Source organism: Hipposideros armiger, unplaced genomic scaffold (genome assembly GCF_001890085.2).
Source record: "Hipposideros armiger isolate ML-2016 unplaced genomic scaffold, ASM189008v1 scaffold_119, whole genome shotgun sequence".
Taxonomy (NCBI): domain Eukaryota; kingdom Metazoa; phylum Chordata; class Mammalia; order Chiroptera; family Hipposideridae; genus Hipposideros; species Hipposideros armiger.
The window spans coordinates 432,369-447,787 of record NW_017731469.1 but is presented as its reverse complement, the minus strand read 5'-3'; the positions used below and the strand labels follow the sequence as shown (position 1 = coordinate 447,787).

Genomic DNA, 15,419 nt, shown 5'->3' with positions numbered 1-15,419 from the left:
CTGGCTGCTGGCTACACACGGTAGCCCATGGCAACCCACTGCCACAGGGGCTGCAGCCTACGCCGTCGCCGGCGACTCAGGGCAACCCAGCTCCAGGTTGAGCTGTTGTTCAGCATCTTAGCTGTGGAGGGCAGTGTCACTGGCCTTCATATGTGGGATCCGAACCAGGGCCCTCTGATGTCCCAAGCCAGCTCTTAACCATCGCGCCACTCGGCCGGCCCCAGACACTCTTTTAAGCACTTTATTATATATTTTTAACTCAGTTAATCCTCAAAACCATCTTATGACATCGGTGCTGTTGTTTTGTTTTGTTTGTTTGGTTTTTTTTTTTAGCTGAGCCATCCTGCCACCTGTTGGCAGCTCAGCGGCAACTCAGCTGAGGCCGGGCATCGAACTGCTGTTGCTCAGAGCTCGCACTCTTGCGTGAGCTCTTAACCAACTGAGCCACTCGGCCGGCCTATCGGTGCTCTTTTTATATCTGCATTTTACTGATGAGCCACAGAGAGATCAAGCAACTTGCCCCACCTCACACAGCTAATAAGCAGTAAAGCCAGGATCTGAACCCGGACAGTCTGGTTTTGGAGCCTAGGTTTTTAACCTGCCTCTCACAGAAGATTCTTTTAGCCCTGTACGCCACCATGAAGGAAATAAGATGAAAAACTATATATTAGAACAGGAAAAAGAAGAGAAAGAAAACCCCCCCTGCAAGAGTGCGTATGGTAGGAATGCGTAAAAGGTCACTAAGTGCTCAGTAACATTCTCCTAAGTCACCTAGACGTTCTTCATCTGCTTGGTCTTTAGCCTCAAACCTTTTGTGTTGAATTCTATCTTCTTAACGACTGTGAGAACTTGAAGCCTATTTAATTTCTCTCCCGCCATGAAAGCCTAGTGCAGGTCCCACCTCCTCCATAAAATCTCCATATCCATCCAGTCTATAGTCATCTGTACATTTACATTTGAGTACAGATTTATTGTCTGCAGAGTTCATTTGGCTCTGATTCACATTCTTAGGTAGCCTTATGTGCATTTATGTCTCATCTTACCAACCATACTGTAAACTTCCGAAGGGAAGAGAGTAAGACTTGTATTCCTCTTGCATCTTGCATCACCCATAGTTCCTAGCGCAGTGTATTGCAAATACCAGGCACTCAGTAAATATTTGTTGGTTGACTGATGGATTGAAAAAGGTCAGAGACTACATGAAATCTTGGTTAACCTCCACATCATTTAGTGAAGAACTATGCACTCAATGTGTACTTAATAAACATTAATAATGATTACAAAATCATTCAAAAAGTCTTTATGGGGTTTCTACAGTGTATAGAGAATGGTGCTGTGGGGATACACATGAAATAGAAGGCGCAGCTTTTCCCTGTGAAGAGCTCAGCTTAGTCTTCTCTTACTGCTTCAGTGTACACTCTTTCCTCTGAGTTCCTGCTGCATTTGAAAGCAGAACTAGTTATCATGCAGTTGTTTTCTCCCCCAATTTGTGAGCTCCTTGAAGGAAATGGATAGCACTGTGCTGAGAACATTACCGAATCACAGAATTGAAAGGGACTGTAGCACTTTCCCTATTGTCAGACTTCCCACCCAATGCAAGGATCCCTTCTGCAACAGCCCTGATCCTGCTCTTATTTGATTATATGCTCCCAGTCTCAGAAATTAACTGAAATAGGAAACACAGGATGAAGGGTAGGTTCAGGGGCTAGATAATGAGTTGAATTTTGACTACGTGCAGTTTAACGTGACTGTTAGGCAACCAGATGTAGACAAACAGCTGAAATTCAAGTCTCAATCTCAGGAGAGAGGTCAGGGCTGAAGATAAAGACTTGGGAGTCTTGGGCGTGGAAGTGGTAGTTGAAACACTAAGATTGAGTAAGACTGCCAAGGACAAGAGAAAAAAGGAGCCAAGGACAAAGTCTCTGAGAATTCCTCTACTTGGAAAATGAGAGATGAAATCAATGAGGTGAAAGAACTGGAAGACAAAGGCGTTTTAAGGAGAGGTTAGTCTCAGTTGGGGGAGGAGGGAGCAATGAAGGCCAGAGGATAAGAATGAGAAAAAGTTACTTTGTCTGGTGATTAAGAAGTCAGACCTCTGATGATCTTGGAGAGAACAGTCTCAGTGAAGAAGGGTCTATTTTTCCTTACTCTTGTCACCCCTAATGCATAGCACAATGCCTGGCTCAATACGTATTTATTTGTTAAATAAGTGAATGAATGGATGGATGAACTGTATTGTAGTTCCTGCCAAAAAAAACCAAGGAGGTGATGAGGAAAAGGGGGGAAAGTAAACAAATTAGCCTTCTTTTCCCCTGAAGCAAGAAGGGAATATGAGTGATAATATAGAGAAATATTCAGATGAAAAAGAAAGAAGTCGAGGGTTATGATTTCCCCCCAAAATATGAAGTAAGCTCATCTGAGACTCTATCATGGGTTCCATAATATCACAGGTTCCATTCTGTTTGATGGAGTAAACTCTCAATAGATAACAACTAACAACTGTAAACTCGACAAAATACACACACACACACACACACACACACACACACACACACACACACCCTACCTGAAAGCTGCAGAGAGTGAACAAAAGCAGGAAGATATTGGAGGGAGGTTGGAACTTGGAATAAAGGAACATCATGGGGCAAGTGTCCCATTTTTATGGCTTTAGCACTGAGGGCAGGCTGCAGTCATCAGCCACACCACTAAAACTATATTAGGAAACCCTCATTTTTTTAGCCTGAAGAACTACAGGACAGGTCCTGGAGCAACCAATCTCTAGAAAGTGAGGGGATATCTCAGGAAGAGATCCTGAGAAAAGGAGCCCTAAATTATTCGTTGCAATTCTTCTGAAGCCTTCTCCTGAACCACACGTGCATAGGGCATGCTCAAATCAGCTTCCATCCAAGACTGAAAGAATGGAGCTGAGATTTGAACTGCCACCCATCACCAACGAGGCCTAGTTTTCAGTTTTAAGCTAACCAAGTTAATTGCCCGCTGAAACAGATACATCCACACTCTTCAGAGCAATATAATAGGATCCAAAGTTTCCACAACAATGTCCAGGAAACCCTCTAAAATTATTCAGTATGTGAAGAGTCAGGAAAATGTGACCCATTCTCAAGGGGAAAGACGATGAATGGAAGCCAACCCTGAGATGATGATGATACTCAATGAGAAAAGAAAAATACCCCAGGGATGAATGAAATGATAGGAAACTTCAGCAGAGAAATAGAAACTTTAAAAAAGAACTAAATGGAAATTCTAGAGCTGAAAAACACAATATCTGAAAAATTTAAATAACAAAGAAAAGTCATGAACTCAAATATAAATAAAAAGTACCCTATCTGTGCCTCGTTGGCCAACTCATCCAGGTCAGCCTGGGACAACTGGTTGACCTGAAGCCGGGTCCCACCTATCCCAACTGTTGGACACTAAGCAATTGCATCACAGACCTTATTATCAAACAGTTTACCTATATTAGAAGGTTCTTGTATTTTAAGCTTAAATATCTGGCCAGCAAAAAAGAGGGAAGCATCATTCTGTGCTGAAAACTTAAAGCCCTGCTCCAGTACACTTAATTAACTATTAATACCAGCTCATTTTTCAAGAGAAACTGAAATATAAATTTTAGTTTATTAAAATCTTAACTTTTCACTAAAAAAAAGGTACCCTATCTGAAAAATAGGGAGAGAGGATTGAAAAAATGAACAGAGCTTCACAGACCTGTGGGACAATATTAGAGGTCTAAAATATGTGTAAATTGAGTCCCTAAGTGGGAGAAGAGAGAATAGGGTCAGAAATCATTGGAAGAAATAATGGTTGAACATTCCCAAATGTGGCGAAAGGCATACATTTACAGATTTAAGCTCAGCAAAGCCCAAACAGGATAAATATGAAGAAAACTGGAACTGTGTGTACTACAGTCAAACTGCTGAGAACAAAAGATCAAGAGAAAAATCCTGAAAACAGCAAGAACAAAACAACACATTACAAATCATGATTCCGATAGCAATGGACTTTTCCTTTGGAAACTATGCTAGAAGACAGCAGAAAAACATCTCTAAATTGCTGTGAAAATAATCACTGTTAGCCCAGAATCCTACATTCAATAAAAATATTCTTTAAGAACAAAGGCAAAATAAAGACATTTTCAGATAAAAGAGTCTCTCTCATGCGTATAAGCCTTTATTCTTGCTGTTCCTTCTGTCTGAAGCACACAGTCTGTCTCCCAGTCTTCAGCATGCTAACTCCTATTCATCCTTCACATCTAAGCTTATATGCCACTTTCTCCTGGAAGCCTTCCTGATCACCCCAAGTCTAAGTTAGATGCCCATTTTTTATACACCTATAGTCCCCCTCCCTGATTTCCCCAACCTTAGGATTTATCGTGCTGTATGAAATTGCTTGATTGCCTATGAAATCTGCAAGAATATATGCTCCACGAGGGCAAGCATTTCATTTTTATTATTGGTGTATTTACAGTACCTGTCATATAATAGGCACTTAATTAATATTTACTAGAGGAAAGAATTCTGATTCCAACATGTTTTCTTCTCTCTACTATAGCAGGCTGTCATCACGGAGATGGACGTCTTGACACTGCTATAAGATTCACTACTACTGTACTCTCTTAAACTGTATGGAGAAACCTAGTGTTCTCTGAAAAACTGCAGCTTTCCTTGAGCTTTCATTTTCCTGTGATTACATAGCTAATTACTGTTTGGGGACAATCTACTTAACAGAGATCCTTGGCAATTAATGCTGTGAAAAATCCCCATTTTAATACTTCAAGATAAATGGCTAGTAATATGGAAATGATTAAACTATGGTACAGCTAACTGATAGAATATTAGGCAGGCACTAAAATTATATTTATGAACCTGTGTGATCATTTAAAAACATCCTATGGGCCGGCCAAGTGGCGCGTTGGTTAAGAGCTGGCTTGGGACGCCAAACGGCCCCGGTTCGGATCCCACATATGAGGGCCAGTGACGCTGCCCTCTACAGCTAAGATGCTGAACAACTGCTCAACCTGGAGCTGGGCTGCCATGAGTCGCAGGCAACGGCGTGGGCTGCAGCCCCTGCTGTAGTGGGTTGCCATGGGCTACTGTGTGTAGCCAGCAGCCAGCGTGAGCGGCCAGCAGCCGCCATGAGCGGCCGTCCAGAAGCTGGCGACTGATGTGCCTCGCCCAGGAAGAGCGCAATGATCACAATGCCAACATGGGCCAGTGAAGCAACGTCCTCCACAACTAGACTGGAGAACAAAAGGACAGCAACTTGTCTGTTCCCCTTCCCCAATTCCCCAGCGCTGTTCCCATCCCCCAATTCCCCAATAAAAATCTTTAAAACAAAAAACATCCTTGTATGTTAAGTGGGGAAAAAACACAAACATATAAAATTAAACATATAGTGTGATTACAACTTTTTTAAAAAATTAAAGTGTATGGCGGCGACAGTGGTTACTAAAGTTACATTTCTATACAGGTGTACAATTCTATAATACATCATCTATATATCACATTGTGTGTTCACCACCCAGAGTCAGTTGTAACAAATCTATGTAGAAGGAAAAGGTAATACTGGAAAGAAATGGAGCAAGATATTAACTGTAGTTTTCATTGGGTGATGGAACTAGAGGTACTTTTAATTTTTTTCTGTATTTTACATTTTTTCTTTAATAAGCATGCATCGCTCCTATAGTGGGTTGGGGGGACTTTCTTTTTTAAAGGTTTAAAGTAGAAGGTCTTGGGGTAGGTAGGAGTCCCCTGGTACACCAGAACCACAATCACAAGTGAAACCGGACTGTGTTTAAGTCTCCTTTCTCTTTAACTTATATCTTAATGGCATGATACCACTGATGGATTAATTGAGTTCATGACTTTGTTGAAGGATGCTGTAAGAATGACCTCAGGAAAAGAAGGGGATCAGCAGTGGAAACTGCCAGGGGCAGAGGGAGAAAGAGATTAAGCAAAGAGATCAGACAAAGTAAACATTAAAGAATAGGAAACGGGGCGGGAGAGACAGGAGGATAGGTGGTATACTTTCAGACATTGGTGCACATACGTTAAAGAGGAGCTAGTCGTGAATTTAAGAATGGGCATAGCTAGCATATTTTTATGTTATTTTATTATTGTCTGTATTAAGTGAGTCTTTATGCCTCGTGCCTCACTGTTTCTCCTAGGGGCGGGCTGTGTATTTCTTCAGCTCACATGTGCTGTCATATCTGCCTGATGCTGCCAGAGAAGATCAAGTGGACACTAGATCTGGACACTGTGGAGCCTGCTCGGGGAGCCAGTTGCATAACCATGTGCCTATCTATGTGAGTTATAGTTTTAGCAGGCTATGTGGGACAATCAGGAACCTTCGGGGTGATAAAGGGGATTTGGATGGGGATTCAAGGAGTCCCAGAGGCATTTATGGTAAACAAGAAAAGTAGATAAGTTCTCTCTGGGTCTAAACCCCATTTATGACACACAACTGGACTCACTGAACAATGCTGGCTTGTAGCCAAGACGGTTTTCATAAGATGTATATGCTATTTCATTGATTTTGTGTACTACCTCTGTCTCCTTGAAGCTTTTACTGGGCCAGTGGGATGACTGAGAGGGGATTTTAGTTTCTTAAATGTCGAGTGAGGGTGTTGGGGTTAGAAATGAATTTCGACACGGTCTGATTTGAGTACAGCCATTTCCCAGAAAGACAGACTTCCTAGCAACCTGGTTTTCTCAGTATGACAATCCATCTTTTAACCCTTCAGGAAACCAGGAACAAGGGTACTTAACCTTTAAAAGAAGGACATGTAAAAGGCCCAATATAAGATCTTAGCATCATCCACAGTATAAAAGACTGTGGCTTCCATTACCCTATGTTAGACACCATCCAATACAGGAGCCACTAGCCACATGTCACCAAATTTAAATTCATTTCATTTAAATGAAATGAAAATTCAGCTCCTCAGTTGCCTGGACACATTTGAAATGCTCAATAGGCACATGTGGCTGGTGACTACCGTACTGGACAGTGCAGGTATGGAACATTTAAATCATCACAGAAAGTTCTACTGGATAGCACTGTAAATTCAGACTCTCAGGATGGTTACCTGGGACAGGCACCTCTGCGTCTGCCTGTAAATTGACTTATTTTTTTTTTACTTCAGGTTGTCTCTTCGCATTAATGTGCTCAGAGTCATACCCGAGAAGTTGAAGCAGTTAACCAGACTTAACCCTCTCGCCCCCACACACCACACACACACACACACACACACACACACACACACACACACACACAAAAGAATTCTCCTTCAGGGGGCCGGCCGAGTGGCACGTTGGTTAAGAGCTGGCTTGGGACACCAGCTCTGAGCAGCAGGGCCCCGGTTCGGATCCTACATGAGGGCCAGTGGAGGTGGGCTGCCATGAGTCGCCGGCGATGGCGTAGGCTACAGCCCCTGCTGCAGTGGGCTGCCATAGGCTACTGTGTGTAGCCAGTAGCCAGAAGCCAGCATGAGCAGCCGGCAGCCGTTGTGAGCTGCCAAGAGCCGCCGTGAGCAGCCGTCCAGAGGCCGGCGACCGATCTGCCTCACCCGGGGAAGAGCGCAATGATAATACCAACATGGGCCAGTGTAGTGACGCCCTCCACAACTAGACTGAAGAACAAAAGGACAGCGACTTGTCTGTTCCCATCCCTCCAATTCCCCAATAAAAATCTAAAAAAAAAAAAAAAGAATTCTCCTTCAGGGAAAGACTAAATAAAATGTATTGTATTCATTAAATGGAATACAATGCAGCAGTTAAAGGGAATGAACTAGATATATCAATAAGGATAGATCTCAACAACATTTTTGTGTAGAAAAAAAAGCCAGTTGCTGCATGTCATCATTTATTGCACACAGAACACTACATTTTTCCTATGTAAGAGTATTTTTAAAAAAGGTCTGCAAGGATACATACCAAACTCATGACCACGGTAACTTCAGGGAAGGGGGAAGGTAAGTGGGATAAGGGACCAACGAAACGTGCAGCTTTTTCAGCAATGTTTGCAATTCTCACAGAAAAATATAGTCACATGTTACTGTTACAGGCCTACCGAGCAGCCGCCCCACCACTGAGAAACTTTTAACTTTTATTTCCCATAGAAATGTTAAGTATAGAAATGTTAAGTCTCCTCCCTAGCTCCTTAGTTTCTTAGCTCTTGGCTTTGATTATTCCACTTCTAACCAGCTTGTGTGAATCCTAGACTAAAGGATTGCTTCTTGATTGCTTTGTAAATCAATTTCTTTTCTTTTCTTTAAAGATTTTATTGGGGAATTGGGGGAGGGGAAAGGGAACAGCACTGGGGAATTGGGGAAGGGGAACAGACAAGTTGCTGTCCTTTTGTTCTTCAGTCTAGTTGTGGAGGACGTCGCTTCACTGGCCCATGTTGGTATTATCATTGCGCTCTTCCTGGGTGAGGTAGATCGGTTGCCAGCCACTGGACGGCCGCTCACGGCGGCTCTTGGCAGCTCACGCTGGCTGCCAGCCACTCACAGTAGCTTACGGCAGCCCGCTGCAGCAGGGGCTGCAGCTTACGCCTTCGCCGGCGACTCACGGCAGCCCAGCTCCAGGTTGAGCTGTTGTTCACCATCTTAGCTGTAGAGGGCACAGCGTCACTGGCCCTCATGTGGGATCTGAACCGGGGCCCTGCTGCTCAGAGCTGGTGTCCCAAGCCAGTTTTTAACCAACGCGCCACTTGACTGGCCCTGTAAATCAGTTTCTTAATCCTAAACAATAGAAGTCTCCCACCCCTGCTTCAGATAACTACTTGAAAGCCTTGACTTCCTAATATCCTCCAGGCCAGTAAGCTAAATGCCAAACCCATTTTGGGGCCAGACAACTGACGCCACCTGAGTGATGGGCTGAATGGCCCCAACCTTCATGAGAGCTAACCGATTTATTAATTAGAATCTATTTTTCCTCATTCAGGGGCCTTGGGGATACAGAGGGTACCCCAACAAGATTGCCAGTCACAACCAAAGAAGCCAACATGGTCTTCCAGGTGGAGCTCGAGACCCTTTCCTCTCATCTGAGATCAGCTAGGGCGAGAGTTCCGTGAATCCCCCAATAGGCAGGGACAGCTCTACGCCCCTGCCCAGCAGGAAGTAGATACAGAAGAAGAGACCTCCTGTCCCTCAACTTCCTATAGAGATTTTATGGGGATCACGTCTCTCAAGGCGGGAAAACAAGGCAGGCAGTTAGAGGCAGGCATTGGGTCTCTGCATTCCTGCACGTCCCACGGAGTGCGACCGTCAAGGGGACATCCCCTCTTCACCCAAAACTCCCCTTTGTATTGTAATTACCTACCCCTGTGGGAAAACAAATGGGCACAAAAATCCCAACTAGATCATACCAGTCACTTGCACCTGTGCAAGTACCTCTTGTCAATCAAAGGTGCCAATCAAGTGGTCCCACGCCCATAGGGGAACAGCCCATTCTAGAGAAAGGGAATAAAAACTGCAAGTCCTGGGAAGTCCACCCTGCTCTTTTTGACCGTTTCTTCCCTTTTTCAACCCCTTCCTCCCTCTTTGAGCCTCGCCTTTGCGGGTGGCCCGCTCCAAACTCTTTGAAATGTACTATCTCTTCAAATAAACTACTTTTTCAGTTACTTTACTCCGGCATCTCGTTCAATTCTTTGCTTGAGTTGCCAAGCACCTGGACTTTGCGCCGAGGAGGGCCCACTCTCCGACCACTTTACTTATGTAATTATATTATTAAAACAGGACTCAAGTTTATATACACAATATGACTATAAATACATAAAAACATGGTGGTGAAAAAATAAGGGAAGTCCACAAAACCCTGCTGATAGTTGTGTTAAGATGGTGGGATTGTGGATAACTACGTTGTTCCATTTCTCTGTTTTTGAAAGGGTTTTTGTTTTGTGGCTATAATGTTAATACAATAAAAAATTTTAAGTAACACATGAATCCACCTTTATGCTGCTGACATAGTATTTTCACATATGAGGTGTAATTAAGAGGCAATTGGCTCTGGTATATAATTAGTGCCAGAAGTAACAGCTCAACATCATTTCTGTAAAAATTTTTAATGGTCCTTGGTGACAGTCTCCAAAATTCAATTTTTCAATATAAAACCCTGTTCTGCAGCTAATTCCTACTGGCAGGCACATTGGGACCCTACAGTTCCTAAAACCTGAGATTCTATTGGAATATTTACGAGACTTCCCTTCCTATGCCCAGGCCACCTGACTGGTTATGGGCTTTGAAAGCTGTTTAGATAAAAAATCCCTCATCTTTGGTGTGGAACTCAGATCCAAAGGCTGCTTGCTTCCTAGGGAAAATCTGGCTTCACCTGGACCCTACCTCCACAGGGATATGAGGTAAACTTCCACGCAGGCAACCATGCTGGTCAGGCTTCTCAACTTTCAAGCCAGAATGTTAACCCTGTCACCCCACCACCTGTTCGTCTGGCTTCCAAAACATACGGCTCCTGCCTCAGTCAACAACAGAACTTACCGACACTTTCGCCGGTCATGAGAGAGTAAGTGTAGTCAGCCTCCGAGGTCCTGTAAAAAGCCTGGCTGCAAGAAGTGATATTTATGCAATATATTGTGAGGGACATTGTATCCATCCACTTCTTTAGGTGGCATTTTAAGTTGTGTCCTCAGATAAAGTCAGAGCCCCAGAAGGTTACATGCCTGCGCCATATTGGCTCTGCCCCTGCAGAATGCTTTTTTTTTTTTTTTAAATTTATTTACTTATTGTTAGTTTCAGGTGTACAGAACAATGCAATAGTTACCCTTTTCACCCTCACAAAGTAACAACCCCCCACCCCCCATCCACTGCCCTCCCACCTTAATGTTACACCCTTGGCTTTCGGCCAGGGTAGTTACAAGAAAGTAATATGAAAATCTCTTCTGTGTGCATTATGGGGCTGTTACTGAGGACACTGTCCCTCATGTTAATCCCACAGAGAGACTTCTTATGGAATTTAGTGCCAGCAATGGACCATTACCTAGCTGTTAAAAATTATAATTCTGGAAGACTAAATATGAAAATGTGTTTATGATATGTTCATTGAAAAAAACAGAACACAAAATGGCATATAGACTCTAATTGCAGCCATGTAAAATTATTTGTGTCTGTGGACGAGGACTGAAAGCTGATAGGCAAAGATGCAAACTGTATGAGGGCAATGGGATTAGAAATGTTTTGTTTTTTCAAACATTTTTTGTCTGCTGGAGCCCTGTCTCTCCAATTGGGGGAAAAAGGAATTTAGTGACAGGAAAATCTGTCTCTCTTGAGGAATTGCTATGTATCTTTCTTTCTGATAACAAGAATTGTGGATTTTACTGTGATCCCCCTTTCCTCTGGCTGCCCCAAAAGGTGAATTTAGCTCCCTCTTCCTTTCCCTGCCTCTGATGTTCTATTTCTATAATCTTATGACATTTGTACTCTTGTGTTTTTTTTGGTAAAGTGCCTCTAATCCCTTCTAGGAAGAGGCAAAACATAAAGCATTTCCCCCAGTTTGAAAGTTATACACAGTCATAGTAAGTTGGAAAACTATAAGAAAGTTAAAAGAAAAAAGATAACCACTGTTAACACTTTTTGGCATTTCTCCCTATCTTTTATCAGTGTGTTTTAAACAAGATTATGAGCATATTCTCTTTTCATGTAATTTTCAGATATGTTTTCATGTATTGGAAACTTTCTGGTATTCTGGTAAATATCATGCCAGGAGGTCTTGCACACCAGCGCCAAATTTGTGCGGGTGTGAAGTGAAAGCTCCGGGCTGCCTTAGGCCTGAAGGACAATATGGGGTCTTGTACCCAAATGGAAGACCACAGGAGACAGGGTTTTAGAGCTGGCACAGACTTAGAGACCTTCTACCACAACATTCTCATTTTACAACCGAAGCAACCAAAGCCGGAGAAGGTGACCTGACATGTTGTAGGCTCTGGGGTCACACTGCCTGGATTCGTCACTCTGCCCTACCACTTAGTAACTCTGGACATTAAGCAGGTCCCTTCACAACCTCTCTAAGCCACATTTTCCTGTTTGAAAGGCATTAAACTTACATGCTTATTGTGTGGATTAAATCAGATGATGATTCGTGTAAAGCTCTTAGCAGAGTGCCTAATACAGAATAAAAACCTCAAGAAATGTTACTTATTAATAGTAGTGTAATTTTATCTCTATTCCACCAGTCTGTGACAGAGCTAGGGCAAGGACTCAGATCTCCTGACTCAATCTAGTGCCCTTTTCACTGCATCGGACTGACTTCCAGGGTCCGGGAAGGACTGAATATTGCCTAGAACTTCATAGTGGTGCCAACTCAGATATACTTGGGACTAAACCTGATGACTGTAGTCTGGGCTGCACTTGACGTAAAAGCACCTAGCCTGGGGTCTGGAAAATTGTAGGCTCCTAAGAAATGTTGACTAACTGAAAAGATGTTTTAAAACAACAACAGGGTTGGGAGGGTGGACCAGAAATATTTCACAGAAACACATAAGGAAGGACTTAGGGAAGAAGGCTACTAAAAATATGTATGTTCAGACACGTGTGTGAAGACCCGAGACAAGTAGAGGTGGTGCTTTCTGAGACTCCTTGAACTTTCCTATTGCTGTGTTTGTTAACCTTCACATCTTTCCCTGTAGTTACCAGGAAAAATCCTATGCAAACCCTAGGTGTGTGTGTGTGTGTGTGTGTGTGTTTTCAGAGCTGGGCAGGGAAGGAAAGAAGTGGGGAAATGTCTATCTGGATTCAAATTAATAAAGCCGGTTTGGCAGCAGGCTTGGGGGGTGGCACCCAGGTAGAAGAGTGGGTGGTGACAGTGAAAGAGGCAGGAGGAAAAAACAAGTGATGAGTGGGGAGCTAGTTGAGACCATAAACTCTGGGATTTCAACTGGGAAAAGACCTGTGGGCCCCCCCCCATATCTTGCAATGTCTGTTCATAATGTATGACTACAGTGGTTTCCAGGGGCTTCCTGTTAGTCCTCTCTACTGACCCGGCTCTCTTCTATTTTCTGAGGCCACCTTGCTAATGTATATTCTCTTGACTAATGTATATTCTAACACTCCGACAGTAATAAGATGAATAACCCTGACCTCTCTAGAGGCATGCTTTAAAGACGTGCTGTTTGCACCCTTCCACCAGTCCTTTAGCTCACCCTCCTAAATCATCTGGTCCTGTGGTTCACGGTCATTTTTCTCTGTCTGGGGTTTCAAGGTATACTCTCATCTTAACAGTAAAAGCTCAATAAGCATTTGTTGATTGACTGCAGAGTTTATAAGCTACTTGGAGAGACAATATGCCCTCATGAAATGAAAAGCCATGTAACCACAAGCACAAAATTAAAGAACACAAAATGAGTTCACAGAGGTTCAGGAGATGCCGGGTAGATAAGCGATCTGTCAGGTCGGACTAGTCAGGGAAAGTTTCCAAGACCATGTAAGTTTTGAGCATTGAATTGGAAATTGAAGGAGGTGATGGACATGAGTTGGTGGAAAGGTGGACCTTTTCAAACAAATGCACAAAGGGAGACAATGCAAGATATAAGTCAAGCCAGGACAGGTGCCTGCCCCACCCACCCTGCCATTTCTCTGTCTCAGCGGCTCTGCGTGAACTGCCACCACACCTGTTCAGTTAGCAGAGAGCTCCCTGTGACCTAGTGCCCACCAGGTCTACTCTACCAAAGTCGCCACTCATGCAGCACTTACCATGTACTCCAGGCTGTGCTGCAGGAGGACGAGGCATTCGCAGGAAATGGCTGCCAGGCATTGTGAACAACTGGACTTCAGATAGGGGGAGTACATGGTACACGACAGATGGAGGACAAATCCTGCTGGAGTAGAAGGAGACAGGACAACGTGGTTATGTTACTGTGAGCAGACTAATATCACTTTGAAGGCCCGATGTGCTGCCACCTCTGAAAAATCCTGCGTTGTATGGAAATCCTTCCCGACAGGAGGAAGGCCTGCTCATCACAGAGCCACACTGCAAATGGTATAGCACCAGGCACTCTACAGACACGTTCAGTTATAGACCCACCCCTAGGAGCTTGCCGTCTAACAGGAAAATCGGGGCTTTGAGAGGCAGAAAACGCATATCGTACATTTATTCAAAAGCTGTCAAATGTACAAATGCAATGTCATTCAATTCCTGATCCCCGTCATTCGCCCTACATTTCCTGAATGTCTTCTATGTGACCCCGCGCTGGGAAAGGCACAAAAGGGGACGGTATTTCCAGGAAATCATGTGAAATTCCGACTGGTTGGAACTTAGTGTGCCCAGTGAAAGATGAAGCAAGAAAGGTGGGAAGTGGCCGGACTCTGAAAAGACCTGCACGCCTTGCTAGGGAGGCTGAACTTTATCACAAAGGCAATGGGGCAAATCAAAGGAAGTTTTCAGCAGGGAAATTATGTGATCACATGCACGTGAAAAGGATCCCAGTTCTGCCTCCTAGCGTGTGACTTTGGGCAAGTCACTACATCTCTTAGCATTAGTGTCTTCATCTAAAAAGTGGGGATAACAGTGGTACCCATCTCACAGGGTTGACTTGAGGAAAAATGAGCTTGTGTGTATGTAAAGCAATGGGCACAGCGCCTGGCACATAACAGGCGCTCCGTACATTTTAGCTATCATTGTCAGGAAGGTTTCTTAGAAAGGTAACTTTCTTGGTAGCACCAAACATACACTGCAGTCGGGGTAAAGACTGATGACAGGGGGTCCAATTAAGATGACACTGAAATTTAATCCCGTGCCAAATCAGATCCTGAAAAGGGATTTGGATGTGGGAAGTTGGGGAGAAGAAAAGGGGAGGGGGGAGTCTAGCTAGGGAGACTGGATAGATTAGGACAACCATTTACCAAATTCAGACCTAAGGGTAGCCAGAGGATAGGGACGTGGGTGCAGAAACACATCGATGAGTTCAGTTTCGGACCTGTTGAATGAGCAGGACAGCGCGAAGATGGGAACCTGGAGAACAGCAGTATTGAGGGGAGAGGCCAGAAGAGCCAGCGGAGAAAACCGAATGGTCAGCGGCCACACAGTCAGTGTGAACAGCGTATGGGGGATGCAGAGGGGTGGGGGAGACACTATCATCAGCTAACCTTTTGTTTATGTTACGGGAGCCCGCCACCCAACTCCCCAACATGCTTACAGCCTGTTTTCTCGTCAGTTCTTTGCTTCTTGGTTTTCTGCCACTTGTCGAGACCGCGTTTTTTGGTTTTTTTTTTCTCTTTTGCCGTGTCTTAACAGAAAGAGGGAAAGTTCTAGCATCTCTCAACACGATCACCTAGGCGACCCCGAATCACAAGGAAGGGGGTGCGAAGGGGGGCGAAAGAGGGGTGGGAAGGGGATGGGAAAGGCCGCGGAGCAGGACGGGAAATGTAGTCCTCAAGCGTGAGCGGGATGGCAAGA

General features: G+C 44.0%; 1 protein-coding gene across 5 annotated transcripts in view; it reads right to left on the bottom strand.

The window, feature by feature from the left end:
* SNX12 (sorting nexin 12) overlaps positions 1-15,336 on the bottom strand; it is a 113,113-nt gene extending 97,777 nt beyond the window's left edge. For 2 of the 5 annotated variants that reach the window (XM_019648034.1, XM_019648036.1), the window contains exons 1-2: positions 15,160-15,330; positions 13,718-13,839 (exon numbers count right to left, since the gene is read on the bottom strand). The gene's annotated coding sequence lies outside the window, so the exon portion shown is untranslated. Of the gene's footprint in view, positions 1-13,717; positions 13,843-15,159 lie in introns of all 5 variants that reach the window. The other 3 variants (XM_019648037.1, XM_019648035.1, XM_019648038.1) reach the window with 3 other exon arrangements.
* Positions 15,337-15,419: the final 83 nt, after the last annotated feature.